A 17,855-nucleotide genomic window follows, 5' to 3' on the forward strand; every position below is an offset into this window, starting at 1 on the left:
ATGTCTTCAATCTATCTTACTCTACAGAAAATAGGGAAAGGAAGGGGACAAGAGAGCAGGAGGATGATAGAGGGGAGGGCAGATTGGGGGAGGGGGTAATCAGAAACAAACACTTCTAAGGAGGGACAGGGTCAAAAGAGAGAATAGAATAAATGGGGGGGTGGGATAGGATGAAGGGAAATATATTTAGTTTTTCACAATATGACTGCTATGGAAGTGTTTTGCATGACTACACATGTATAACCTGTTCTGAGTTGCTTGCCTTCTCAATGAGGGTGGGTGGAGAGGGAGGAAGGGAGAAAATTTGAAACCCAAAATTTTAAAAACAAAAGTTTAAAAAAATTTTGTTTTCACATGCAACTGGGCAATAAGATATACAGGAAATGGGGTATAGAAATCTATCCTGCCCTACAGGAAAATTGAAGGGGAAGGTAATAAGAGAAGGGGGGGTGAGAGAAGGGAGGGCAGATTAGGGGTATTCAGAAAGCATGCCATCTTGGGGTGGGGGGAGGGACGAGATGGGGAGAAAATTTGGAACTCAAAATCTTGTGGAAGTGAATGTTGAAAACTAAAGATAAAGTAATTAATTTAAAAAAAGAAAAGAAAAGATGTCCTCCATCTCAAACCCTCAAGAGACAGTTGAAGTTCTACTTTGTGCCATCCAACAGCGATCACTCCCTCTATCTTCCAAGGAAACTTTTAAAGATGACCATCTGTGGGTGTTTCTTGGCCAGTCTTTGCACTAGGGTCTTTGCTGTGGATTCAACTCACACATATTTCCATGAACAGTGCTCCTTCCAAAGTATTATTCCTAAAGTCTGCTGTAAATTGAAATTTGATTAAGAGCAGTGAATGGACATGGTCACATATCACATTCCATACTGATGGCTTCCTGGAGTTTTATTTCAGTCAGTCTAGGAAAATAGGTGACTCAAAGTGTTCCATGAAAATAGCACTTCATATTGGCATACTTAAGAGTGTGTAATTATAATTCTGGAATTGTCTCTGAAGAAATCTGATTATTGTGTCTATATTTAGTAGGTGCTGTCTTTTTTCTGGCATTCTGATGAGTAATTTTTTTGCTCATTCAGAACTTTCCAAGAAATGCTCTGGTATACCAATGTTCTCCCTTTCCAGTGACTTCTTAATCATCTTCTTTTGTTTGCTTGGAACTTTGTGGAAGCTTCTAATGTGCTCTGGCACAGGACATTCTCCCTGCCATATCACATTGGCAACACTTCATAATAATGGCTTACCATTTTTGTTGAAGGGTGTCATAGTATTTCCTTTATGCCCTGCTTTTCCACTTCAGCCTATCATGCGAATATATTCCATTGCACTGGTTGGAAAGCCCTAATTACTAAATTCATGCCCTTAAAATAAATTTCTCTTGCTGGCAAGGCAGGGCAGATAAGGACACAGATTTTTCCTGCTCTGAAACTATGGACTGTGTTTTCTCTCTGCTGCTGGATTATCTGCATATGAATTACAACCATACTAATATCATCACAAATGAGGTTGTGGAAAAGTTTTTTAGCTCTTTCAATGGACGGAATGAAAACAAGGACAGGTAGGTTGAAATAATTATATAAGTAGAAACTTAGAACTTTTATCACTAAACTAACTTTTCTTGTCCAATATTAAACAATAGAGGTGATAATTGGCATTCTTGCTTCTTCCCTGATTTTATGAGAAAAGCTTCTACCTTATTCCCATTACATATAATGTTCACTGATGGTTTTAGATAGATACTGCTTATCATTTTAAGGAAAACTCCATTTATTCCTATGTTCTCTAGTGTTTTTAATAGGAATGGGTTCTGTATTTTGTCAAAAGCTTTTTCTGCATCTATTGAAATAATCATGTTTTCTATTAGTTTTATTATTGATATGATCAATTATGCTGATAGTTTTCCTAATACTGAACCAGTCCTGCATTCCATAAATCCTACCTAGTTCTAGTGTGCTATCCTTGAGATAAGTTGCTATAATCTCTTTGCTAATATTTTATTTAAAATTTTTGCATTAATATTCATTAGGGAAATTGGTCTATAATTTTTTCTCTGTTTTGGCTCTTCCTGGTTTAGGTATTAGCACCATATTTGTATCATAAAAAGAATTTGGTAGGACTCTGCCTATTTTTCCAAATAGTTTATATTGTGTTGGAATTTTTATTGTATTATATTGTGTTGGAATTAATTATTCTTTAAATGTCTGATAGAATTCACTTGTAAATCCATCTGTCCCTGGAGATTTTTTCTTAGGGAGTTCATTGATGGCTTGTTCAATTTCTTTTTCTAAAATGGGGTTATTTAAGTATTTCATTTCCTCTCTGTTAATCTGGGCAATTTATATTTTTGTAAATATTCATCCATTTCACTTAGATTTTCAAATTTATTGGCATACAGTTGGGCAAAATAGCTCCTAATTATTGTTTTCATTTCCTCTTCATTGGTGAAGTCACTGTTTTCATGTTTGATGCTGGCAATTTAGTTTTCTTCTCTTTTTAAATCAAATTAACCAAAAGTTTATCTATTTTGTTGTTGTTTTTTTTCATAAAACCAGCTCTTAGTTTTATTCATTAGTTCAATAATTTTCTTACTTTCAATTCTATTGATCTCCCCTTTGATTTTCAGAATTTCTAATTTGGTATTTAATTGGAGATCTTTAATTTGTTCTTTTTCTAGCTTTTTCAGTTGCATACCCAATTCATCGCTCTCTTCTTTCTCTATTTTATTCATGTAAGCATTTAGAAATAGAAAATTTCCCCTAAGAACTGCTTTGGCTGCAACCCATAAGTTTTGGTATATTGTTTCATTATTGTCATTCTCTTTGATGAAATTATTGTTTCTATGATTTGTTGTTTGACTCACTTATTCTTTAGGATTAGATTATTTAGTTTCCAATTAATTTTTATTCTATCTTTCCATGGCCCTTTTTGCACCTAATTTTTATTGCTTCATGAACTGAAAACGATGCATTTCTGCCTTTCTGTATTTGATTGTGAGGTTTTTCTGCCCTAATACATGATCAATTGTTGTGTAGGTACCATGTACCACCAAGAAAAAGGTATATTCCTTTCTATCCCCATTCAGTTTTCTCTAGAGGTCTACCATATGTAAGTTTTCTAAAATTTGATTCACCACCTTAACCTTTTTCTTGTTTATTTTATGGTTAGATTTATCTAGTTCTGAGAGGGTGAGGTTGAGGTCCCCCACTAGTATAGTTTTTGTTTTTTTGTTTTGTTTTGTTTTGTTTTTTGGGGGTTTTTTTGTTTTTTTTTGTTTTTTTTTGTTTTTTGCTATTTTTTCCTTTAACTCACTTAACTTCTCTAAGAATTTGGATGTTATACCACTTGGTGCATATATGTTTAATATTGATATTACTTCATTGTTTATAGTACCTTTTAACAAGATGTAGTTTCCTTCCTTATCTCTTTTAATTAGGTCTATTTTTGCCTTTGTTTTGTCTGATATCAGGATTGCTACCCCTGCCTTTTTTTTTTTACTTCAGCTGAAGCATAATATATTCTGCTCCAGCCTTTTATCTTTACTCTATGTGTATTTCTCTGCTTTAAATGTGTTTCCTGTAAAAATAAAATGGTAGGATTGTGGTTTTTAATCCACTCTGCTATTTGCTTCTGTTTTATAGGAGAATTCATCACATTCACAGTTATGATTACTAACTGTGTATTTCCCTCCATCTTGTTTCTTCCCTGTTTATACTTTTCTCTTTCCTTTTACCCTATCCCTCCTCACCAGTGTTTTGCTTCTGACCACTGCTTCCCTCAATCTGCCCACCGTGTATCAGCCTCCCTCCCTTTTCTTTCTCCTTTCTCCTCCTAGTTCCCTATAGAGTAAGATAAATTCTCTCTCCAATTGAGTGTGTATGTTATTCCCTCTCTGAGCCAAATCTGATGAGAGTATGGTTCAAACAAGGCTCATCTCTCTCCCTTCTTTCTCTCTACTGTAATAGGTCTTTTATGCCTCTTCATGTGATGTAATTTACACTATTCTGCCTCTCCCTTTCCTCTCCCAATACAATTCTTTTTTTCACTCCTTAATTTTTTCATATATATATATATGTATATATATTTCAGTTGTTTTTCAATGAGGTATTTTACATTTTATTTTGTTTTTTTTCATTCTTTTGTTTTATTTGACTGATTCTTGATGTCTCACAGAGTCATTAACATCCATTTGCCTAATTCTAATTTATAAGGAATTATTTTCTTCAGTTAGCTTTTGCATCTCCTTTTCCATTTGGCCAATTCTATTTTTATGCAGTTGTTTTCTTCAGTGGATTTTTTTTTTAATTTGGCCAATTGTATTTTTTTAAGGAATTGTTTTCTTCAGTCAATTTTTGTCCTTCCTTTCCCAAGTTATTGACTCTGTCTTGCATACCTTTCATTTCTTTTCCCAATTTTTCTTCTACTGCTCTTATTTGACTTTTAAAATCCTTTTTGAGTTCTTCCAAGAAAGCTTTTTGGGCTTGAGACCTATTCACATTCCCCATTGAGGTTTCACATTTAGGCATTATGACATTCTGAGTTTGTGTTTTGATCTTCCCTGTCACCATAGAAGCTCTCTATGGTCAAGGTTCTTGTTTGCTTCTTGCTCATATTTTTCCCTATTTCATGGCTTTTAAAGTTGAGCTCTGCTCCAGGGGCAGGGGAGGCACAGTCCCAAGCTTCTTATGCTGGGGCCCATGGGCCTGGTCACTGGTTTTGTGTGCCAGGGCCTCAGGTGCTGGTGGCTTGCTCACTGCACTGGGGCGGCCTGGCCTCATCATGCCTATTGTCTGGTATCTGGGGCTTGCAATTTGCCTTCTGTGCTGGGTCTGGAGGCCTCACAGCTGACCTGCTATACCACTCATCTGCTGATCCAGGACTAAGGGACCTCAGCTGCTGATCTGTGCTGTGGCTAAGAGTCTTCTGCACTCCCAGACACTTTCTGCACTGAGTTGCACTCTCCTTTTACCCAAGTGAGACAGACCTTTCCTGAAGTCCTAAGTTATCTTAAGCTGGAAAATTGTTTCACTCCATCTTTTTGTAAATTCTATCATTCCAGAATTTGTTTAGAGGTTTGATTTAATGTTGTTTCTGAGGGAAAATGGGAAAAGCTCAGGCAACTTCCTGGCTTCTCTCCAGCATCTTGGCTCTATCCCTGAGCTCATGATTTCTTATGGTTCAGTAGTATTCCATCACAATCAACTTGTTCAGCCATTCCCCAATTGATGGGCATTCTTGCAATTTCTAGTTCTTTACCACGACAAAGAGAGCTACTATGAACATTTTAAGACATATAGGTTCTTTTCCTTTTTCCCTAATCATCTTTGAAAATAGACCAAATAGTGTCAAAGGGTATAGGTACTTTAATAACTCTTTGAGCATAATTCCAGATTGCTCTCTAAAATGGTTGGAGCATTTTACAATTTCACCAACAATGAATTAGTGTCCTAATTTTTCCACATCCTACCCAACATTTGCCAATTTCCCCTTCTATCATTTTAGCCAATCTTGTTGGTATAAAATGATATCCCAATAGATCTGTTCCTAGCTAATCTTGTTGCAACAAACAAATTCATCAATTAGGAGTAGTCAAAAGAATATCCATTTATTAGATGATTTAACCCCAAACTCCTTGGCCACCATAGCCACTTTATATATCATATGCATTATGAATCCTGTGTGCTCAGAGATTCCTACTAACTCTCAAAGAATCTGCCTGGCAAGTTCTCATGTGGGCAATATGATCAGTGCTGTGAAGTCTTTATTTGTGGGTTATTTCAGCTAGATTAAAATAGGAATGCTGAAAGCCAGGTCTTTCCAGATCCAGCAGAAGAAGAAGCCAGAAGTTCACAACCATGAAGCATGATGAGATTTGCTTGCATTTAGATTGGAGTGGGTCTATGGAAACCTGCATCTAGGATGTTCTAGAGCAGTCAGGAGTACATCTTCTATTGCTGGTCATGTTGCTGAAATGTAGCAATGGGTTCAGGAAGATTTGTTCCTTGGATGTGATTTTTTAAAATTTAGAAATGATTTATCTTTTCCTTTCAAAGTCGTTGCTATTTCTATGCAGTTAATTTATTTTCTTTTCCTTTTTTATCTTTAATCTTTGCTTCCAGTGAGGATGTCTATAGTATAGTATCTTCTTCCTCATTAGAATTGACTGAAATGGTTTTGGAAGCCTGTTTTTTCTTCTTCATATTCCATTTCCTCTTCCTTTTAATTCTGTTATCCTCCTCATCATCAGTTTTTGATGTTGTTTCTCCTCTCCTTTGGATAGAGTATTATCCAATGAAGTTCCATGTTCAGCTGGAACAGATTTCTTCCTTCCAAAGAGGTTAAGTCCCTTTAATATCTCTGGAATCAGACTGCATCCATCAGGAAGTATCTCTGGTCAAAGTTGACCCCTCATTCTAAGGCAACAGAACAGATTGTAAGCATCTTTATCTACCCAACAGGTTCAAGTGGGCAGCCCCTCTCAGCATGGGGGAAAGCCGAGGGCATCATATTATTTTAAGACTTCTTCACAACAACCCTTTGGGATAGGTATTATTCCTTTTTTACAGATGAAAAGAAGAAGAAGAAGTGAAGAGAAGTATTTATTGAATATCTACTATGTGCCAGGCACTGTGGTAAGTGCTTTACAAATATCATCTCATTTTACCTTCACAATAACCCTGTGAAGTTAACGATTTGCCTGTAATCACATAGCTATGGTCTGAGGCAAGATTCAAACCAAATCAATTAAGCAATCAATCAATAAACATTTTTAGCACCTATTGTGTTCCAGCTACTATGTGCTAGCATCTGGAGATACAAATATAAAGAATAAAATAATCTCTACACTAAAGGAATTTACATTATAATGTCTTTTAATTGCAAGTCTAAGACTCTATTTACTCCACTATGTCTCTCAAAGTAGTAAATGTGAGTAGATTATTTATTTATTTATTCCAATGTTTCTGCTCTTGTTTAAAACACTTTAGGGACTCTTAGGGAGTTTTCTTCTGGGCCAACTTATCATCTGAAATACAGTCTCTTTATCTGATAGTCAAACCTTGTTTGTTAACCTCAAACAAGATCACCCAGCTTTATCTCCCACCTTATTTTCCAGACTTGGCTCCAAATGACTTTTGACGGTTTCAAACTATCACTGCAATGGTGTGCATGCTTCAGAGATCTGCTTGGACCTATACTGTTTAGCATTTTTATCAGTGACTTAGGTAAAGGAATCAATGGCATGATTTTGGAAAAAAAAACAAAAAACAAACAAACAAAGCTGGGAATAGAGGCTGACACACTGGGACTTTAGTCTTGATTTGTCAATTGCCTGCTGGACATCTCCACAAAGATGTCTCACAAGCATCACAAACTCAACAAATTTGAAACCTATCCCTCTTCCACACTTCCCTATTTCTGGTAAGAGCACCACTACCCTTCATAGTCACCCAAGTTTGAAATCTTGGAGTTGTCAATGACTGTTTCATCACTCAACCCCCATATTAGTCAGCAGCTAAGTGTCACTAATTTTACCCCTTACACCATTTCTCACATCCAACTGCTTCTCTCCAGTCATACAACCTCTACCCTCATCATCACTCCTCTTACTATTGTAAGTCTCCTAACTGATATTCCTGCTTCCAGTTTCTCCTCCTCTACTCTATCTACTCACATATTTTTACCGATTCCCTAATTGCCACTAGGCTGAAATACAAAGTCTTTAGCCAGACACTTAAAGGCTTCTACAATACGGCCGCCACTTATTTTCTATTCCTCCCCTTCATGAACTTTCCATTTCTGGTAATCAGACCTGTTAGTTATTCCCTATCCTTGAAATTCCTTTCCTCACCTTCTTGTCTTTGGTCAGTTGGTCTCCCATATGTAGAATGTAATAAGAATTACAGAATTTTACAGTAGGTAAAGACTTCAGTGGCCATTCAGCCTCACCCATATTTGAAAGGAATCCCTGCTATAACATATTGAAAAAAAGGTCATTCAGTCTTTGTTCAAAAACTTTCAATGAGGGACAAACCACTATCTATCTACCAAGGTCATTCATTCTATTTTATGGGATGCTCTAATTACTTAGTAGGTTTTTTTTTTCTTTTTCTCTGACAACAAACCTAAATTCTCCTTTTTGCTACTTTCACCCCATTGCTCTTACTTTTCTCTGGGGTCAAACAGAATAATTTTTTTTATCTTTTTCACATTTCAGGGGCTTAAATACTCAAAGACGGCTATCCTGTGCCCTTGAGTCTTTTTAGCTGAGTGGTAGAGTTGATAGAGTACTGATCAAGGAGTCAGGAAAATCTGAGTCTGAATTCTGCCTCAGACATGTACTAGCTGTATGACCCTGGGCAAGTGATCTAACCACTCTGGGTATCAATTTGTTCCTCTAAAATTAGGGAATTAAACTTGATTATCATTAAGGTCCCTTTGAATGCTAAATTTATGATTCTATAACTTGTTTACTGTGTAACTCTAGGCAAGTCACCTAACCTCCATTTAACCTCAATTTTCTCATCTGTCAGTCAGTCAACATGCATTAATTAAGCATGTCCTATGTGCCAGGCACTAGGCTAAGTGCTGAGAATACAAATAGAAACAAAAAGAAATATAGTCCCTGCCCACAAGAAGCATACATTCTAATGGGGAAAGACAACACATAAAAGAAAGATGGAAAAAGGAGGGAGGAGATGAAGGCACTCAGCATGAAAGCATGGTAGAAAAAGTCAAGAGTGTAAGCTGTAGAGGAATGAAGACATGACTGGCCTGAGCATCTTTCTTAAATGAAGGTGCTAGAGAAAACATCCAATTAGAGGGAGAGGCTACAGGGTGGAGGGTACTTCTAATGTATGAATGCCAGGTCTGGTGTGAGAATCCAAAATGAAAATGTTTTAGGAAGTATGGTAGACAAAGTTAGGAGAGTAACCTAGGTGACTAGTAGGTTGGTGGTACCCTTGATAGTAATAGGAAAGTTCAGAAGAGGAGAAGATTTTGGGGGAAAGATAATGAATTCAGTTTTGGACATGCTGAGTTTAAAATGTCTGTGGAATATCCAGTTGAGTATATCTAATAAGCAGTTAGAGATGTGAAACTGGAGGTTGAGAGAGGTTAAGGCTGGATAAATAGATCTGAGAATCATTTATAAAGAAATAACAATTGAATTCATGGGACCTTATGAGACAATCAAGTAAACTAGCATAGAGGGAGAAGGTAAGAGGACCGAGGACAGAGCCTTGAGTTACACCTATGCTTAGCAGGAACAACCCTGGATGAGAATCTAGCCAACGTGACTGAGGAGTGATCAGATATGGGTAGTAGTAAAAACAGGAGAGAGGAGTGTCATGAAAACCTAGAAAGAAGAGAGCATCAGGGACAAGAGAGGGACCGACAGTGTTAAAACCTGTAGAGAGGTCAAGAAGAATGAGCATATTGAAAAAAGACCATTAGATTTGGCAACTAATTAATCATTGCTAAGTTTGGAGAGAGCTATTTTAGTTGAACAATGAGGTTGAAAGCTAGATTTCAGAGTTAGGAAGAGAATAAGAGGGAAGGAAGTGGAACCACTGATTGTAGACAGTCTTCTCAAGGAGTTTAACCAGGAAAGGGAGAAGAAATGTACAATAGGTAGTGGGGATGAATGGATCAAGTGAGAGTTTTTTGGAGATGGGAGATACAAGGCCATATTAGTAAACAGTAGGTAATTGGCCATAAGATGGAAAGAAACTGAAGATTAATGACAGAATGAGAGTGATAGAAGGAGCAAAATATTAGAAAAGGCAAGATGGAATGGGACTGTTTATATGTGTAAAGGAATTTGCCTTCACAAAGAGAAGGACTACCTCATCATTTAAAATAGAAGTAAAGGAAGAGGTAGTAGCAGAAGGCACCTGGGTAATGTGAGATGAGGAGAAGAGAAGAGGGAGCTCTCAATTGTGAATTATCTCAATTTTTTCAATAAAATATGAGACAAGATTCTCAGTTGAGAGCTTAAGGAAAGAGGAATCTATGGGATATTTGAGGAAGGTTTTAAAAAGCCACTATAGTGAGGGAGATAATGAATTGATTCAAGAGTTATAAAAGGATTATCTTGATGAAGTGAAAACCCAGTTGGGTTATGTAACATAAATTTTTCATGGGTCCATCAATAGTTTCATTATTTTCTCCAGCTTCATTTGGCAACACATGAATAAGAGCAAAGGCATAGGATGGTGGGGGCAATACAAGCCTGAGGCTTTAGCATGGCAAGATTGATAGGATAAGAGGGTAAGGGACTCAAGAGAAGAGAGTTTAATTGGATCACCAAAGGGTCAAGATAGAGCATGTAGTCAATGCAGGGGTAATGATCTGGGAAAGAAGCAAGGGATAGAGGAGTTTTAGATCATGTTGAGGATGAAGAACAAAGTTCAGAGATTTCAAAGAAGAGGGAGAGGTGAAATGAGAACAGATTGTGATCAGATAAAGGTATTTCAGAGTTCATGGACATGGAAGTGGAGCACTTGTGGGTGATGGCAAAATCAAGGGTATGACCATCACTGGGTGTAGCTGTGGTAGAGTGGAGGAGTAAGTAGTTCATGGGAAAGTGAGTAAGTTGAGAAACTATGAAGTTAAAGTGTTTGAGAAAATATTGCTACATATGCTGAAGTCTCCTAATATGAGGGCAGGAATTAGGGAGGATAAAAAGACTATGAGCCAGGCACTGAACTCATCAAGGCAGAATGGAGAATGTCCTGAAGGTCAGTAGGTAATAGGCAGCAGAACCTTCATTGGGTAATAAATATTGATCGCCTTTGGTGCCTCTATAATAATCATCATGTTAGTAGTAATAGTAATAGTAGTAGTAGTAGTAGTAGTAGTAGTAGTAGTAGCAGCAGCAGCTCATATTTCTGTAGCATCTTGAGGTTGATCCTCACTAAACCCCTATGAGGTAGATACTATTATTATTATTTCTTTTTTACAGTTGAAGAAACTGAGGTATACAGAAGTTAAGTGGCTTGCCTAGCGTCAAACAGATACTAAGTGCCTGAGGCAGGATTGGAACTCATGTCTTCCTGACTCCAAATCTAGCATTCTTTTCACTATACCACCTAGCTACCATATTGAAGGTATGAATTGTCAATGGAAAATTTTTTAAATTACATTTTAAAAAGATGGCATTTGAGAACAGGACTTGGACTTCTGGACCATGAGTATTAGATCACAGATTTAGAGCTGGAAGGGACCTTAGAAGTCATTAAGTCCAATTTTCTCATTTTTCAGATGAGGCAATTGAGGCTTAAAAAGTTTAAATGACTTACCTAAAGTCACACAGTAAATAAATGTCAAGGGCAGTGTGTGAATCCTGATCTTCTTGGCCACAAGTCTAGACAACAAGGCAGCTCAGTGGATAGAGAGCTGGGCCTGGAGTCAAGAAGATCCGAGTTCAAACCCAACCTCTGACACTACCTATGTAACACAGGGCAAGTCATTTAACCTCTAACTGCTTCAGTTTCCTCAGCTGAATAATAATAGCATAATAATAGCACCCAACTCCCAGGGTTGTTGTGAGGATCAAATGAGATATTATTCGTAAAGCAATTAGCATAGTGCCTGGCATGTAATAGGCGCTATGTAAATGTTTATTCCTTTTCCTATCAGTTATCCCATACTGCCTTAAAATATAAAAATTATGGGATCTTGGCAAACAATGGCATTCATCTAACCAAGACTGGTAAAAACACATTTGCCTTAAGACTTTTGTTCCTCATCAAGATTGCTTTAAATTTAGAATAGTTGAGAGAGGAGAGAAAAACAAAACAAAACCAAAAATCCTCAGATCTACCAAACCAGAGGCCAGAGAAAGTAGCAGCCACAACAAAGGAAGACAAATAGAAGTAGAGAAGACCATTGTCTACAGAAGAGAATATCCAAAAAAGGAAGACAGCGTTAAAATCACTGATCTCACACATCTATACATCTATGTATACATTCACTGAATGTGAGTAACGAAGAGAATAAAATGGTAGCAGCAGCAACTACGATGACAACTGCCATTTATAATGTGTCTTCAGGTTGACAAAGTACTTTATATCCATGATTTTATTTCATCCTCACTGCAGCCTTGAATGGATTTATTGTCTTAATTTTACAGATGAGAAAATGAAATTCAGCAACATTAAATGACTTGCCTATGGTCATAAAGTTAGTAAGAAGCCGAGGTAAGATTTGAATCCAGTTTTCTCCTCAATCTAAGCCCTGCTCTTTATCCATTTCACTATGTTGCCTTTGAACTGGGGATCTTATTTCCCAGAGTCAAATCTAACTCCATAGGAATCACAGGTCCTTGGTGGGATGGGACGCATGAATCACTTACTTAATCAATGAGCATTTATTAAGCTCCTACAACTCTGGAAGGAGAATGCATTATTCAAAAGGAACACTGTAGATAAAAGAGATTGTGGAACAATATTGCATTATACACACACACATACACACTTGTGTACATATATATATGTGCATGTGTATGTTCATTATATATGTTGTTGCTCAGTCATTTCAGTCATATCTTACTCTTTGTGACTTCATTTGGGGTTTTCTTGGCAAAGATGCTGCAGTGGTTTGCCATTTCTTCTCCATCATTTTACAGAGGAGGAAACTGAGGCAAAAAAGGTTAAGTGATTTACCCAGGTTCATATAGCTAATAAGTGTCTGAGGCTGGATTTGAACTCAGGTCTTTCTGACTCCTGTCCTGGCATTCTACCTAGCTCTGTGTGTATATGTGTTTTATATGTGTGTATGTAGTATGTGTTTATATATATATACATATATGTGTATACACATATGTACATATGTTTGTGTACAAGTGAAGAAATCTGAGAGGTGAAAAACAAGATGGAGACATCTTGGGTAAAGATCAAGGGAGAAAGAAAGATAAAACAATATTTTAGTAGAATTATTTGGCAGATCTCTAGGACTGAAGGAGAAATTAGAAGAAGGGTTTAGTTTGGGAAATAAGTCACAAACAAAGGGATCAGATAACGTAATGTAGTGAGAGGGAAATTTAGTTACACCAATATCTGTTGGAGTCCCTTCTTTTGTCCCAGAGCATTAGAACTGATAAATTATTTTATTATATAATGATTAATTTCTTCCTTTAATAAGTGAAATGCAGTATGATAAAATTTTAAAGAAATAAATTTTAAAATAACAAAGAACATTTTAGGTTTAAAAATAAACAAGAATAGAATGAGGAGAAATAGAGAAACAACATGTAAAAAAGATCTGGGAGGTTCAGAGGATTGTAAGCTTAACGTGAATCAATAGCATGACTTAACAGCCCTCTATACATATGTGTACACATATATACATTTATGTATATATACTTATATGAATATACGTAAAGACAGAGCGATGGCAAAGATGATGGATAGACAGACAAACAGTTAGGTAGATAAATACCTAGATTACATTAAGAAAAGCCTAGGCTCCAGAAGTTGGGAGAAGATATTCTGATGTGGTCTGGAGTACTGTATTCAGTTGAGTATGCACATCTTAAGCAAGGCATGGATAAGCCAGAACACATCCAGAGAAAATGAAGTTGAATGGTGAGAAGACTAGAGACTGCTATTTGAGGTTCCTTTGAAGGGAATGGGAAATGTTTGGCTTGGAGAAGACAAGATTCAGGAGAGACAGGGTAACTGTCTTTGAGTCCCAGAAGGAATATCCTGTGAAGTAGGACTTCCACTGAAGACAGATCTAAGGGCAATGGACAGAAGTTGCAGAATGGGAGATTGAGGTTTGCTGTAAGGAAAACTTCCCTGCACTTAGCACAGTGACTGACAGGCACTTAAACGCTAACAATTACAGTTCTCCAAAAAATGGGATGGGAAGGCCTCTTCATGCCACAACGAGGTGAGCACTTGTTATAGAGGTGGCCATTGTTCAGTTATGGAGTGGGCCAGGTGACATCTGAAGCCCCTTTCAACTCTTTTAGTCTATGAATTTGTTAATTGTTGAAGTATGAATAAAGTTGAACAAAAAGAAGAGCTGAAGGGACCCCGTACAAAAAAAAAATCTTCTTATGTTTGTTTACATTCAGTGTGGCCTGGCTGGATCCTCCTTCAGAGTAAGGAGTCCCTGACTTTACTGTAAAGCTCTAATTTTCATTTTCCAGAAAGCTTTGAGATTCCTAGGGTCAGGGGTAGGAGGAGAAGAAGAGGGACTGGCAGACAGTAACATCCCTTTGGGTGGAGACTCTCCCTCCTGGGAATCCTCGCAAGCCAGACAAAGAGATGTAGTGGCAAGAAGTGAATCAGAGATTTACCAGTTATGACTTCAGCGTCCTGATCCCCAGATTGGAGACACGCAAGCTCGATGCTTTGCTCATTATTTTTGCTTTCTGTAAAAGATCCGCTTGATAGAATGGCTTGATATACAGAGGTATTTGTTCTGTAAAGTCACATGCTTTATTTACAAGACTCAAACCTTAAGCACATTCTCTTCTGCAAGGAATATAGTAAGGGTTATAATGCCACTGCACAAGATAACAATTGATTGTGTTATATTGCTCATTGGATATTTCTGATTTATTTCCTCATTCAATGGAAAGCATGCTTCTTTGGATCATAGATTTAAAGCTAAAAGTAGACAAATTGAGACAAACAATCCTAAGACCATTGAGTTCCACCCCCACCCCTGCCCTCTATTCCTCTGCCTCATTTTACAATAAGAAAATTAAGATCTTAAGTGACTTTCCCAGGGTCACACTGCTAGTAAGTGTCCAAGAAAGGATTTGAATTCAAGTCTTCCTGATTCCAAGCTGATTTATTCTTGTGGCCTATTCATTAATCTCCATTTCCAGTGGAAGGAGTCATATTAATGAAAAGTGATTTAGCTTCTTCCATTATAAGCTAAAAATATATATATACTACGCATGGGAAGTCCAATTTTGCAGCTGATGGAACAATAGGGAAATTTTTCTTACTGTGTCAAACCCCTCGTTCCAGGGAGGTAGATCCTTATCTCCTGGGAAAGAATGTTTGCTATAATGAGCATAACATACTTCCAGTTAGACAGATATCCAACCTTTCTCCCAAGCTTTCATTTCCTTCTACAGAATCCCTAGTGAGAAACCTGGTATTTTTCCCTGGCATGTATTTTCCCATACTTTCTCATCCCAAGCAATCACATTCTTTATTTATTAGTCCAACATTCTTCTTCTCATTCTCTTCCTATGAGTCATTAGGAACCTGAACAATTCAGTGCATAATTGGGCAGACTGCAATATGATTGAACTTTCTCTCTTAAGTAGCCATTTCTTATGCCCTGATTCTCTGCCTAATTGAGGTCAGAAAGTACCTAAAGAGAAAAATCTCATTTTCCCCTCTCTAAACACACTCTTTCTCAAAACTTCCTTATTTCTATTGTGGGTACTACCTACCATCCTTCCAGTTGGCCAGGTTCACAACCTGAGTTATTCTCAACTTCTCACTGTCTCTCATTCTCCCACAACCAATTAATCAATTGTTTTGTCAGTTCTATTTCCAAAATACTTCTTTTTATTTTCTTCCCAGTCAATTACTTTAGTGGTCTTAAAATTCTGTAACAGATTTTTGGTCAAATTGTTACCATTTAAAAATTACTGATTTAAAAAAACAAACCAATACTGCCATGAAACAAATGGTTCACAAAAGCATTCCTTTCCTCCTTGAAGCTTTTATTTTGTATTGTAATCATTAAGCAATCTTTTTATTATTAAACTTAAGTAGACAATTGAGACAAACAATCTTAAGACCTTTCTTCCACCATTGATGAAGTCTCTGCTGGCAGGTATGGTACAGAAGATACATTTAGCCTTCTGGGCAGACTTTGTGACCTTGCCCACTCCAACATCCTTCCTTGTCAACTGCCTTGGTGACACTGACTGAATAACCTGTCTTATATCACAAACAGCAGAATGACCCACAGGAGCTTTCCATATCCCTGAACTTGACTAGGACCATGTCAACCTTGACAGCATCATAAGATTTCAGGAATTCAGGGGTCTATCTTTCAGTTTCTTAACAGAATGATGATCAGTTTTGTTCAGCTCACCGAACTTGCAAACAGCATGAGCAATGGGAGAGCTGGTACACAGCCAAGGCTGATTTGGTCTGGACGGTTCAGCATAATGACACGGGAGGTAAAGCCAGCTGCTTGCCTTGGTGGATCATTCTTATTATCACCAGCCACATTACCACAGTGGACATTTTTGACAGACATGTTCTTCACATTGAAACTAACGTTCTGTCCCCAGGCAGACCCTCACTCAAAGCTACACAGTGCATTCCAATAAGTTTTACTTCAATTGTAGCATTAACTGGGACAAAAGTCACCACCATTCCTGGTTTTAAAATACTAGCCTCCACACAGTCAATGGGTAGAGTACCATTATCAATCTTGTAGACATCTTAGAGGAGTAGATGCAGGGTTTTGTCATTTGGATAAGCTATGTAATTCAAACCTTCAAGCCCAGTAGTCCTATTAGCATTTTTGCCATCCTTATGAGTGACTTTCCATCGTCACCACCGCAACTTGAAATAGGTACAAAAGCTGTCTGGGTTGTAGATGATTGTCTTAATATAAATACTGACTTCCTTGTCCATTTCCTCTTACTTCCTCTGGCTGTAGGGTGGCTCATTGGAATACATTTTGTTGACACCAACAACCAGTTGCTTCACACCCAATGTGTAGGCCAGAAGAGCATGCTGATGGGTCTAACCACATGTGGCCTTCTAGGTCCTCAGGTGCAGCCTTTTGACTGAGTCCAAGTTTTACAGAACAAATCTTTTTATTAAGTGGATTTGTTCTGTGAAGTTTGGATTCAGTCAAACAGCCACACTTGAGGACCTGGAGGGCCACTGTGGCCTCAACGCCACAGGTTACCCACCCCTGATCTAACCATTCTTTGAGATACCAGCTTCAGATTCACCAGCACCAGCATTGACAATCAGGACAGCAAAGACAGTCTGAGATGTGTCTGTAATTATGTTCTTCATAAAGTATCAACAATGGTCAAATGATACTTGCTGCTCAAATTTCCATGGGAAGATATCAATAGTGATACTCTGCTCATGTTCAAAGAACTAAGCTAACTCAAAGCACCATGATATGAATTCAAGATATCCTGGCCTATCTGCTGAGGAGAGAGTGGTTCTTAGAGTGGGACCTAAGTAGTGGTACCTCCCCAAGTCAGACAAGCAGGTAGGCAGTCAGAAAGTAAACAAGCATTTATTAAGCACTTACTAAGTGTCACCCACTGGCAACACAAAGGAAAACAAAAACATGGTCCCTGGTCTTAAGAAGCTCATATTCCAACATGAAAATTACTATGGGAAGAAATCTCAAAAGAAATTAACTAACTGGAGGGTGGGGAGGACCTGGAAAGGCCTTCTGCAGAATGTGGGATTTGAACTGTATCTGGAAGGAAGTCAGGGAAGTTAGGAGTTAGAGGTGAGGAAGGCATTTCAGGCATGAGAAATAACCAGTGTAAATGTGAGGAGATGAAGTGTCCTGTTTGAGGAAAACCAAGTAGATCAGTGTAGCTGGATCGTAGAGTATGAGTAGGTCTTCCTCCCTCCATGGAGACATTCTCAAAATGGTGGCTGCTTTGGAATACATGAGGTCAAGGTCATCAGGTCTGAAGAAGGCAAGGGGGTTCCCTCTTTACAATAGCTTTTCTCTCCAACTTCCAGATGTTGCATTAGCCCAGAGGTTACTTTAACATTTGTTAATATAGTGTCTATATGACTTGAAACTGTATGTCTTCTCCTCTATTTTACAGCCTTGTTTTCTGACTCTTTCCCTATCCTCTGTTTTATTATCTT

The 17,855-nt window shown here is 37.6% G+C and overlaps 2 pseudogenes; both read right to left on the reverse strand.

The window, feature by feature from the left end:
- Positions 1-985: 985 nt before the first annotated feature.
- LOC114047531 lies at positions 986-15,491 on the reverse strand (annotated as a pseudogene).
- A 441-nt stretch (positions 15,492-15,932) lies between these two features.
- On the reverse strand, positions 15,933-17,027 carry LOC114047533 (annotated as a pseudogene).
- Positions 17,028-17,855: the final 828 nt, after the last annotated feature.

The sequence above is a fragment of the Vombatus ursinus genome, unplaced genomic scaffold, assembly GCF_900497805.2.
Source record: "Vombatus ursinus unplaced genomic scaffold, bare-nosed wombat genome assembly UNPS02014789.1, whole genome shotgun sequence".
NCBI lineage: Eukaryota > Metazoa > Chordata > Mammalia > Diprotodontia > Vombatidae > Vombatus > Vombatus ursinus.